Source organism: Ursus maritimus, unplaced genomic scaffold (genome assembly GCF_017311325.1).
Source record: "Ursus maritimus isolate PB19 unplaced genomic scaffold, ASM1731132v1 scaffold_11, whole genome shotgun sequence".
NCBI classification, from domain to species: Eukaryota; Metazoa; Chordata; class Mammalia; order Carnivora; family Ursidae; genus Ursus; species Ursus maritimus.
The window spans coordinates 22373277-22385937 of NW_024423453.1; positions in this window are offsets into that span (position 1 = coordinate 22373277).

Here is a 12661-nt window from a genome sequence, read left to right on the forward strand (position 1 = left end):
TTCAAACATCCTAATCCTGCCATACACTCAATAAAAAATTTTTATTAAGTGATTAACTGATGTAACTGAAGGCTTATCTCTTGTCTCTTTCTGCGACAGAGATTGGAAAACCTTTCTCGCAGCATGATGTGAGCCTGTGCCACGGTTCTGTCCCCAAATGGAGGAAAGCCATCTGGTGGTGATGGTGGTAGGTAAGGGGTTCCTTACCTACCTTATTTTATATGCAAAACTAAAGGAACACATAAGAGAAAATGAGAATTTTTAAAAGTAAAAGGGATAAAGAGAAGCTCAGTTTGGGATGTTTTCTCTTTCTTGGTGAAATGGTTGATTGAGATTGAACACGGATGTGATGCAGCATTCTCTCTGTGACCATGAGGCAAAAGGCATGTAGATGGAGAGCTATACATTGAGGATGGTGAAGCAAAACATGAAGTTCCCGGGTCACGGGTGGCATCTCAGAGCAGTTGAAATGCCACCAATAACTGTCTATCTTTTTATGTTTATTTTTGTGTGATAGAAATTTCTTTGATCCATTATTTGTCTGGTTTTCTGTTACTAATCCTAACACACTGTTCAAAACTTCATCCCTGTGAGTACATGCCCTGGAGTCAAAGCCAAATGTGTTCTTTATAGAGGAGCACCCTTGTCCAATTTGTGTCCCTGATTCTCAGCTTTCCTTGGGGAGAAAAGTTTGCTTTACTTTAGCTGTGCCTCTGGTTCAGACACAAATCCATAGGGTCAGAAAGAGGAGAAGGTATTGAACGTTGGCAGGGTACTATCATTTCCTCCACTCTCCACTTGAATAAAACTATTTCCTGCCTATTGCTAAAATCAATCATGCAAATCAGCTTCTTTTATCTCAATTACCAGTTCAGGGAACATGTTCAGACACATCAGAATCCCTACTTTGTCCGAGTTGGGATGTCTAGCTTTCTTTTTTTTTTTTTTTTTGTAATATTTATTTAATTTATCTAATTAAGTGTATGTGGAGTGGCAAGTCTAAAGTAGTGACATAAACAAGCTTATCTCTTTTGGTAGCTGATGTTGAACTAATCACAGATTTCTGTCTATATTTCTGATAACTCAGTTCCTTTCTTGTAATTTTTTTTTTTTTCTAGTCACCAATCCTAGATCTTTAACTTACCATCATGGGACTTATAATTTCTTTTTCTTTCCACCATTAACTGTTTTACACTCTTAGTATTCAGAATGTTGGCAGAATTTTTTTTTTTTCAGATTACCATAGCTCTCTTGTTCTATTGCTTTTCCACTTTGATCTATTTTGTATAGTCTCCTAAAGTTTTTCTTTTCATTCAAAGCATATTGACCTCTTTGACAGGAACCTCATCTTGAAAATATTCCTTCCTAGTATTATAAGAGCACACACAAAATATGCCAGACATAATATATATTACAAATATTATAATTTTATTTCAAGTTATTTTAGACATTATGACTGAAATTATTAAAATTATTAGAAATATACAAAGTGTGGCATTTCTCTTGATCAGATACGGGTACCCAAATGTAGGGCAAGGATTGTGCGGAAGCCAGTGGAAAGAATTCATCTAAGGCAGAACAAAAGAGGCAGAAATTTATTGAATACTGCAAGAGAGTGGTGGGCAGAACAGCTAAGGAAAGACATCTGCGGAGAGACATCTGCAAAGAGGGAGTGGGTGGGGCTGTTTTTAAAGGGGGAAGATAAGAAGGTAGGGAGAGGTATGGAATTTTCCCTTTTTTGGTAGCTGCCTGGTTGTAAGTAGCCCATTGATTAGTAGGGCCTGTGGATATTTTGAGGTGGGTTACCTGATGGGTCTGTCTGTATTCAGCCTTGGCCTTGGGCCTTTACCAAGTTTCCATTGCTCAAGCCTGTTGTCTGAAAGCAGCCTCTACATAAGATTTCATGTATTTTTAGAATACTTAAATATCCAATTCATACATATCTCATTTTTATGTATTTATTTATTTTAAAAGATTTTATTTTTAGGTAATCTCTGCACCCAACATGGGGCTTGAACTCACAACCCAAGATCAAGAGTCACGTGCTCTACTGAATGAGCCAGGCAGGCACCCCTCATTTTTATGTCTTTAAAATTTTATCCCATATTGGTTTAACAAGGAAAATTTATGTATCACTATGGCATAATTAAATTCCTGCCTTTATAGTTATTATATCCAAAGGTAAAACTTTGAGCTTCATTTATAAAATATTGAAATTATTCAATAATTTTGAAACAATTGAAACTATTTCAATGGGATATATTTTTTAAAACTGAGTGGTTTTTTATAGTCATAGAACACACTGTAACAAGTGTAACCACTGGAAGGCTTGAGCTGTTGTGTGGTGCAGTGGAGGGAACAGTGACTGGCTTTACAACCTGGCAAAGTTGGGCTTAGACATCTCTGCCACACTGATTCTGTTACCTTGTGTACATCACTTTACCTTTCTGAAGCTCAGTGGTCTTATGGTAAATGATAATAATAATAGCTATTTAGTGCTTTTATGTTCTTGTCTCTTTCAAAATTAAACATATAAACTAACAAGCCCCTTTTCTGACAATATCTTTTTCTCTAACAATTAAAGACTTAATTCCTTCATGGGATCTTTTCAAATTAACTAGATTTATTCTTCAAATCAACCTTCCTCCAATTCAGAAAAATTTAAAAATGTGGGCTTCATGCTACTGTTCTGTATTTGAATTTATGACAATTTATTATTTTCCTCTCTCTTTATCACCTATGGCTTCAGTTGAGATACAGGGAATGCACTGACCGTTCTGTTGACTAACTGCTAAGATAGAATGTTTGCTATCTCCTATCATTCTCATAGAGTTTATTCATGCTCAATTCATGGTTTTTACAGGTTTAAAAATAAATAACCATTATTTCTCTTCTTTAAACACATTTTTGAATTATCATTCTTACAGGCATTTGGTGGAATCTCTAGACCTTACCATCACCTGTTACTTTAGCTATATTTGTAAAAGTAGTTAAGTAGGTATTACGTTTGCCTGGTGTCATGTCACAAGCGGGCTTGTATATAAGGTATAGTGCCCTTTGGCAATAAGATCCACTAGGCAAGAAGAAAAACCAGGCCCAGGAAAGATGATGCAACAGCAGCTCTGTGCCCTGCCTCACAGTCCCTTGACCAGCCCTGATTTTAGATGTAACTATGGTAGATGGTTTTCTGTAAGTTCAGATTCACCTCACACTGACCCATGTAAAGCTGGTTGGGTGTCTTTCCATTTTTGATTTGGAGAATTCCTTGGCAGCACAAGAACCTAACTAATCTCCTCTGCCATCTTTTAAGTGAACAATTATGGATGACAATATTTTTATGCTTCTTAGAAGGTTTTGGAAAGTCAAGCCAACCCAACTCTTGGTAGTAATCTCAACACACATCCTTATCTGGGGTTTTCTTTCTTGCACGTCAAGTCTACCTCTTCCTTTTCTCCTGCTTCATAAGATCATCTATCATATAAACCTGTACCCAACTCCTTATCTCTGACTCTACTTCCAGGTGTGTTCTGTGAGAGGCTGCCCCTTGTCGTTATTCACATGGTCCCATGGACAATCTTCAAAACGCACAATAAGCCTACATATGGATAAAGACAAATATGGGTATAAAGAGGACATCTAATTTTGTAATGAGGTTCAGGCAGGTAGAATAGAGGGTGACACTATAGTGGGACATAATGGGATCCCAGCTGACAATAGAAAGCAAAATTTTTGTAAGAGTAAGGTGTGGTGCAGATAAACGAGCCGATACCAACCAGCACAGGTGTTCTGGCCCACACTGGAAGACTGAATTTTCTGAATAGAAAGCCTGGGTCAGAAATTCCAGAACCTATGTTACATTAGTTCAAAATGTGAAGGTAAAGGGAGAAATGTTGCAACTCAGAATCTACAAATAAGTCCCGACTCAGTCATAGAACATGAAATAATGGTGTTTGTGCAATAAGATGCCCAGGTTGCCTTTTGTTCTTATTTTCCAAGTAAAAGGCATTTGTCACTTCATCTTCCAATCTGAGAAAAGTAGGAGCTAATGAAAAAATACTTTTCTACTTTTTATTTATGTTAATGTAATGGAGGTATTTGGAGGTTAAAGAGAGAAAAGAAGGAACATCTGAGTCATTACCATGGAACCCCTTATGTTTTGAGTTAATAAGTTTTTGTAGAGTCAGAACCCTTGTCTTGTTTGGCTTTCTATTTTCCATAGTATCTGCTTGGTAAAACGTTTCAAAACTTTAATTACTTCTACGGTGAACAGTCTGTTAATAAGGTAAAATGATATTTTCTAGAGGATGCTTATATATCCCAGATTTCTGAAGCAGTCAGAGAAGAGCAAAGCAGGAAGGTGGACTTTTAAGGTCCAGATACAACATCCAACCAGCAACTAGGTTAACACCTACCTTGGAGATGGTTTAACCTTTTTGTTGTTGTTCTAGAAAAAAGGAGTTGTCATGAGGCACATATTGGGTTATTATGTTAAAGTCCATGTGAAAATTTTGCCATAGTTGGTGACTAGGGTCTTGTGAGTCAATAAGATCTGTGTTCAAATTTCAGCTATATCACTTGATGATCATGTAACTTTGGGCAAGTCGCCTCATCTCTCTGTTTCCCTTTCTGCTAAATGAGTGGTTAGTTTGAAATAATCTCCAAAGCCCCTTCAATTTCCAGCAATTTTATTTTAGTTCACAAACAGCCCAAATGTTCATAAAATATTCTGGAATTGACAGTACATGAGTAATCAGATTCTTAAGTGAACAAAATGAGTCATTTTTGGATATTTACACTAAACATTTAACGATCATTTTATTCCTCTCAAAATGCATATTTATTTTTAGTTTAGGCATTGAGGTGTAGATTTAAGTGTTGTTGGCATGAACATTCTGGCCGTTTTTATAAAAGAATGATACTCTTGGGAGATTAAAAATTCTAAGATGTAAAAAAGCCTGGGAAATGTAAACTATATTTTAGTGTACCAACTGATTTTGCAATTGTCAAATGCATTTATATTCACATTCACAATAGATTTCATTAGAGATTCTTAGCATATTTTTACCACATGATTAAAACCTTTATAGTGTTTGAAGACATCTCTCCCTAAAGGAACAAATGCAATGAAAGCAGATGTAGAAATCAAATAAGATAATATATGTGAAAAAAATTTGAAATTATAAAGTATATACATATAAAGGAGATTACAATTAGGTATGATATAGTTACTGCAATTGTGTAAATTGTTTCTAGATGATTTTCAAAAGTCAAAATGACCAATTTGATGTCATACTCTTATTTTTATTCTTATTCCATATTCCAATACTCTAAAGTTAGAATTCCATCACAGCTGCTGGTTTTACTAACTTGTTGATCTGGGCTAAGGAATAGCAAAACTGACCAATTTTTGTGGTGTAAACTTTTGTGGATTTTCTAGGCCACTTCTTGGTGAAGTATTAGTCCTATGCATAAGATAATAAAACACCTGCTGCAGCAAGAGTGTAAGAGATAAAAGTAGAGATTGAACTTGCACTCTAAGGATGGTGGGATGGGAATTTGGAAGAATTACACTGGGGTACAAAGGGCATAACCATGTCAAATTATAGTCATTTAGTTGGATCAGACTCTTCAATGGCAGTGACCAAGTCCTCTGAAGGAAAGGTCCTCTTCAGCAATATCAGGACAGAGGGTGCTTGAGTCACACGAGAACCTGTAATCCATAGATTTATCAACTTGCCCATAAGGCCTATAGACTGCCCATATAGCGTCCTATTCTTTTTAGGCAAATGTGTAAATGACCTTGTAAGTTCTCCTCTGTCACTCCCAGATACTTCTTTTATGAAGACCAAGTCTTAAGAATGCCAGGAAGAAAAGTCAGGATCTTGGTATCAAGTAGTTTTTAGAATCTTCTTTTGTGGTGAGGAAAAACATGAGGAGAGTATGACTAATTGTTTCTCATGATGAGTATATAAGTTAATTTCAATGCTCTGTGATTCAATGAATCTATCAGTCTAATAAATGTTGAGTCTTAAAAAATATGCATAAATTGTAGAGGAAAAATAAAATAAGTTAAGTATAAAATGAAATTAGAATAAAGAATATGTTTTATAGTTAAACTATTTTATTTACAGAGTTGTTATTTGGATTTCTCTTCTGGTTAGTTGTATAGGAAAATATGTTACTTTATCTCTAAAAAAATCAAACTACTTGTTCTCAACCTTTCTGGCCCATCATTCCAGACTTAGTTGAAGCATTTTTGGAATGCGGGCTAACAGCAGCCTTTATACTGTCTGCATGGCTGAGGGGTTAGGATCTTGGGGTGTTGAAAGGTAACATTACTTGGTAATCTGCATTATTTTGTCTGCAGTTCTGGTGGTATAGCTATGTGCCCCAGGTCAGCCAGTTCCCAATGCACACAAAGTGGGAATTAGATTCACTGAAGCAATAGAAAAATAGCTTCAGAATACAGATTCCCCACAGTTACACTCAATTGCTGGTTTACTAAGCCATGTTTCTTCTGAGGTGATTCAGAATCTGTCCTATTGTCTTTCAGGTTTTTCAGACACCTGCCAACTAAGCCTATAAAAGTGGTTTACGTGGACATAACTTTACATTCTCTGAACTTTCACTTTTTTAAAATCAGATGATTTTTTAATAATGTAATAAACTCCTGGTGAATATAAACTTAACAATCCCCTATAAATACAAATCTCATGACAAATAAAGGAAAGGGGTGTGCAAGATACACCATGTACATGATTTGAAGGTTTATAGTCTGATTTTCATTGGGACCATTGTCTGATTTCCTTTGGCCATTGAATATTTTTTATATGCCTTCATTGGTAGTTAGTGGTCATCTTTATGTTGATATCAGAGGTTTTTATTAGAGAAATTATTAACAGAATGTTTATCTTAAGGCTGGACTTAACATTCAGAATCCTTCTCAAATAAACAAATTCAAAATGGAAATGATTGTTATCTCTGTTTTTAATAACATACAACCTTGACAATTTCTAGAGGAATAAATGCTACTTGGAGGCACTATGTTTTCTGTTGGTCAATGCCATTGACTTTAGCAAATATCTGAAAGCAGAGATCTCAGTTCACTGCAGCTTGTTTCCAATTTTCCCACAAAGTTCTCCTTCTTTATTTCATTAAAACCAATTAGGCATATTGCACTGGCAGAGATTAATACTGCTAAATGTCAATGATGTGTCTGCTTTGAAAAAACTATTGAGCTGAAGAGTAAATAGCAATACAATAAAAACGCCCTGATATCTTCCTTGCAGGAAAGCAGAGAGTTGAAAGATGGCAGGAAGAGTAAAGAAGGGGATAATAATGGTTGATCACTAAATTGATTTCAGTAGTTTACATTCCCAGAAAATCAGCTGAATGTACACACAGAAAACAAAGCAAACCAAAAAGGAAAGATGGACAGTCATTGCTGGTGGGTACAGTCTTTGACTAAGTGGACACTGTTGGCAATGCTCTCAAGAATGTGCTGAAAATGAAATAGTGACCTTTCCTCTTCTTTACCGCTCAAGATGGCATTAATTATCAGCATTCTTGAAAAGTCTTGTTGTCCTCCAGGCATATGGACTATGTTGTTCGTCTCTGAAATCTAGTTTCTATAAGAAATTTCTCAGTATGCAGCAAAATACCAGATACGACAGAAATGCTTTTCTTAGTTGAAAACCAAGGTGACTGGCTGGATCAGTGACCAGCAAATGATGGCCAGGGGACCCAATTTGGTCCACTGCCTGGTTTTGTAAGGACCTTGTGCCAAGAGTGATTTTTTTCTACATTTTTTAATGGCTGGGAAAAAATCAAAAGTAGAATAATATTCTGAAATATATGAAATTTAAATTTTTATATTGATAACTCACCTGTCGGTAAAGAAAGCTTTACTGAAACACAGCCATTCCCATTTATTTCTGTAGTGTCCGCAGCTGGTTTTGCGCTACAGCTGTAATGGTGGAGTTGAGTAAATGCCTCACATACCATGTGGACCCAACTGAGACAGCTGTGATTTCTCAAATTCTAAACTCTCTTTGCTGGATCAATGACGTACTCCAGGGTTTGTCTTCTTATCTATCTAGACAGGAGAAAAATAGTCAAACTCCTTGAAAGAGCATTATTACATTGTTCTTAATAGCACAAGGTCTGAAGACTGATACCTGGGCTTACATTGTAGTTTTTTCCCTCCTTTAAAAAATAAATTAAAAAAAAAAAAAAGGTACTGGTTTATATACATTGTTTCAGCCTTTTCTCTTTTCTGCTTCCTCTAGATGGCTCCCTGCTCAGGCTCCACAGTGCAGATCTAAGCATTTCCAATGTGGCTATAGCAGTTCTCAGCCTCACATACTCATACCAAGTCAATCAGAGAAGGGATCTTACAGTCCCAGCTAAACTTAAGACTTAGAATATTACCATCAGTCTCTCTGAACCAAAAAAATACGATAGGGCGATTGATGTGCACCACTCATAGCTCTGTCCTGGAAATTGGCGTTGAGGTCAGCTCTCCAAAATACACACTGGGGAGACGGATACCGAAGGAAAATTTGCGATGCTGTTGCAGGGTAGAGTAGCCACAGGGTAGCAAATAGAGGTTCACAACAAGACCAGAGAGCCTCTTAGATAATGAACGAGTGCAGAGGACAGCCTACATCCACACCTCAACCCAGCTCTGCAGCCCCACCCATCCCCAAGAATGCAGTGTTTCTTGTTAGGTGATAAAAACTCTTTCCTGTGGGGCACCTGGATGGCTCAGTTAGTTAAGCGTCTGCCTTCGGCTCAGGTCATGATCCCAGGGTCCTGGGATTGAGCCCCACATCGGGCTCCTTGCTCAGCGGGAAGCCTGCTTCTTCCTCTGCCTGCTGCTCCCCCTGCTTGTGCTCACTTTCTCTCTCTCTGACAAATAAACGAATATAATCTATATATAAAAAAAAAAAAAGCCAAAACAGTAAAACTCCTCTTTCCTGGTAAAATATGACTGTAAAAAGAAAGCGAAATTGCCTGTACCAGGCAGGATGTGAAGAAAAAGCAAAAGGGACCAGCAAAGTAAAGAAGTCACTAAGAATTCTGTTATGAATATCAAGGATCAATTCTATTATCTTCTATTATTCCTCTAGTTGGAAGCATATTCTTTCTTGAACCTCCCTTAAAATCAAAGGATATGTAGACAACTTTCCTGCAAAAAAGCAGTTAGGAGAAATAGCTCAAGCCCACTTTTCTCTAGAGAACATTTGCCTTTCCAAAATTTTTGAACAGGGTTAAAACCCCAGTGGACCTTTGTCCAAATAGAATGTTTATACTAACTCTTTGATTCAGTGCTTGCTGATTGTATTTTATTTTATTATTAGGTGGTATAACAAAATGTCTCCTAAATCTGTTTTGTTCTATCTAACTGCTAGGTCAGGTGATGTTCACACTTGATACAACAGTTTCTCAATTTATACCCAAGAATCCATCTCCCCAAGCTACCCTTCAGAATGCTGCAAAATCATCTTTATAAACATTTCAAATGTATGTACAGAAATTAAATACAAAAATCCTTAGTTTGGTTGCCAAAATCACTTCACTCTCTTCTTCCAGGTTCCTTTTTAAGGCCAAGTATCACACACTCTAAATTTCACCAACACTTAGTCACTATTTCCTCAACCTGCCCTGCACTTTTATGCCTCCACAAGTCTAATCATGTTATTTCCTTAGTTTGAAATGCTCCTTTTCTTCCCCCACTTCCATCTGTCCCTTATGACTAGTCAACTGGTGATGTACTTGAGGCGTTGTTGCTTGAAATGTCCTAGTGAGAAGTCCTTTCCGCCGGGAGTTACTTTGTACCTCTGCCGCAGATGGCCTGTGTTTCACGTGGCATTGGAGTGGTGTCGGAGCCAGCCTCCCCACCAGACTGCAAGCTAGATAACTGGAGAACAGAATGACTGGAAGCACAGACTTGGGAATCAGAGACTTACGTTCCACATTCTAACTTTGACACTAACTAGATATATGGCCTAAGGTAAATCAACTTAAACTTTTCAGTTTCCCCGTCTGTGCAAGGGCAGAGCACAATGGCTTCTGGGCTGGCTCATATAATTTGCAATCACCTTCTTTTAAATTCCCCTTATCAGTTCACAGAACATAAATTTAGCACCATGCATACCAAACACCTTAAAATTCTATACGCCAGTTTTGGGGGGAGGGAAGTGGGGGACACAATGACCAAAAGGAGAAGAAAGAGTTAATCTTCTAACAGTGTGATTAGCGTGGATGTAATATTGCCGACCTCCTTATCAGGAATTGGCTCTGATGGACACTGTTTTGCGTGGCTTGGGTTCTTCTTAGGTGGGGGGTTATGCAGGTTGTCAGGTAACTATATTATTTATCAAAATCCAGGCACTCTCAGAGCAAAAGGGATGCTATTAATAATTACACTGGTAATACTAGGCTTAAGCAAGATAGGACCAGATGAACCTTCCTGTACACGCTGAGACATTAAGTGTGATTTCTCAGGATCTGAAAAATGATCTTATATCCTGTAGCCGGCCACTCTCTGATTAGGAGCCCAGCCTTTCATGTGCTCCTTCCAACCTTTGTACCAAACCAGGGTCGCTATCTTCAGAGCAAGGCAGCTTCTCACTTGTTCCCTTCACTCAGGGCTCTTACATCTAAATGGAGGAGTCGGAAGAGGCTTAACTCTTCATAGATTTATTTCCCCTATAGACCAAATGAGAGAGTATGAAGTATGATTTCTGTTAATCTGATTTAGAAATGAGTTTACCAATTAAATTAAAACATTTCATTGTCCCATATCTTACTGTGGAGAATAGATGTCTCCAGCTTGCGTCTCTTAACATTTCCTATCTAAACCCCAAATCGGTCACTATCACAGTTGTTTTCTTTTAATATGGTGAAAACAATAAGAATCTGTAAGTAAATCCTTAATACACAAGCATATACATATGTATTATATTATTTTCCAATATCTTAGTTTAGAATACCTTAAGCAAGATTTAAATATTTCTTAAAAACAGAGATATCAACCCCAATTTCATAAGGAGGAGATTAAGATTCTAAAATTCAGTAGACATGTGTGATTAAAGATGAAACTATATAAATATGTGATTTAGTAATGATATTTATCCTTTCCAGCAAATATGCCGCTGATTACTTTCAGTACAATGGAGCGATAGAAAGTCTGAATGTTGGAGATTCCCAAGTATTGTTCCTGGACATTCTTTGCTCCAATAAGTAAACTCTCTCCTTAGGTAATACCTTCCAGTTTTATGACCTAAACGCCATCTATAAATGTTCATTTGAAGACCCTACCTCAAATAACTAAATACTTTCTTGCCATCTCCACATATATATATAATATACATTTTCCAACTTAATTATGTCCAAAATAAGCTCTTGTTTTCCCAGTGCCTCACAGCCTTTTCCTATACTATGTTCAAATCCCAGTAAAGGTCTCCACTCTCCACCCATAGCTTATGCCAAATCCTAGGAATTAATCTCATTTTGACCTCTTTCTTTCATCCTTAAAAAGTGTAAGTCAGTCAGAGAGGGACAAATACCATATGAGTTCACTTCTATGTGCACTTTAAGAAATAAAACAAATAAGGGGCGGGGTGGGTGCAAACCGGAAAACAGACTCTTAAGTATAGAGAACAAACTGAGAGCTGCGGGGTGGGAGATGGGCGGAGCGATGGGCTAAATGGATGATGGATATTAGGAGGCCACTTGTGATGAGGCTTGGGTGTTGTATGTAAGTGAGGAATCACTAAATTCTACACCTGAAACTAATATTACACTGTATGTTAACTAGCTGTAATTTATTTATTTTTTTAATTTTTTTTAAAGATTTTATTTATCTATTTGACAGAGAGAGACAGCCAGTAAGAGAGGGAACACAAGCAGGGGGAGTGGGAGAGGAAGAAGCAGGCTCATAGCAGAGGAGCCTGATGAGCCCAGAACGCCGGGATCACGCCCTGAACCGAAGGAAGACGCTTAACCGCTGTGCCACCCAGGCGCCCAACTAGCTGTAATTTAAATAAAAACTTGAAGTAAAAGTATCAATTTATCTACAAAATCAATCTCTTAATTATTCACTTGTCTTCATCGCCATCACCGTCATGTACTCCTGTTACCTAGAGCACTGCAATTGCCTTCCAACTTCTGCCTCCTAACATACACCAACCATTCTCCTTAATGATTCTTAAAAACAAACAAATAAACAGATCGTGTTATGCCGCTGCTGAAACACTTCCTGAACCCCTTTTTGTTTCTTACGAAGCCTTTATAATCTTGTTCTACCTCTCTGACCCCATCTCATGTCCTTCCTCAAAATATTTAAGACATGCTGTCTCCATCGCCTCCTTGAATGTGCCAAGCTCTTCCCTTCCTTCCTGACTTCGCTCCTACTGTTACTGTTGCCCAAAACGTTTCACCTCGGAGTCTTTGCAAGGCTTACTGGTTCTCACCCTCGGGGCCTCGGGGTCATCTCTTCAGGGACGTCTTCCCTCACCTCCTTATCCTTCCGCAGCTGACCATAATATTTTTGGTACTTATATATGTATATGTATCATACACACATGTGTTTTCTTGTTTATAGTTGTCTTCCATCATGAGAATGTGGTCACAGATTCATTACTAATATCCCTGA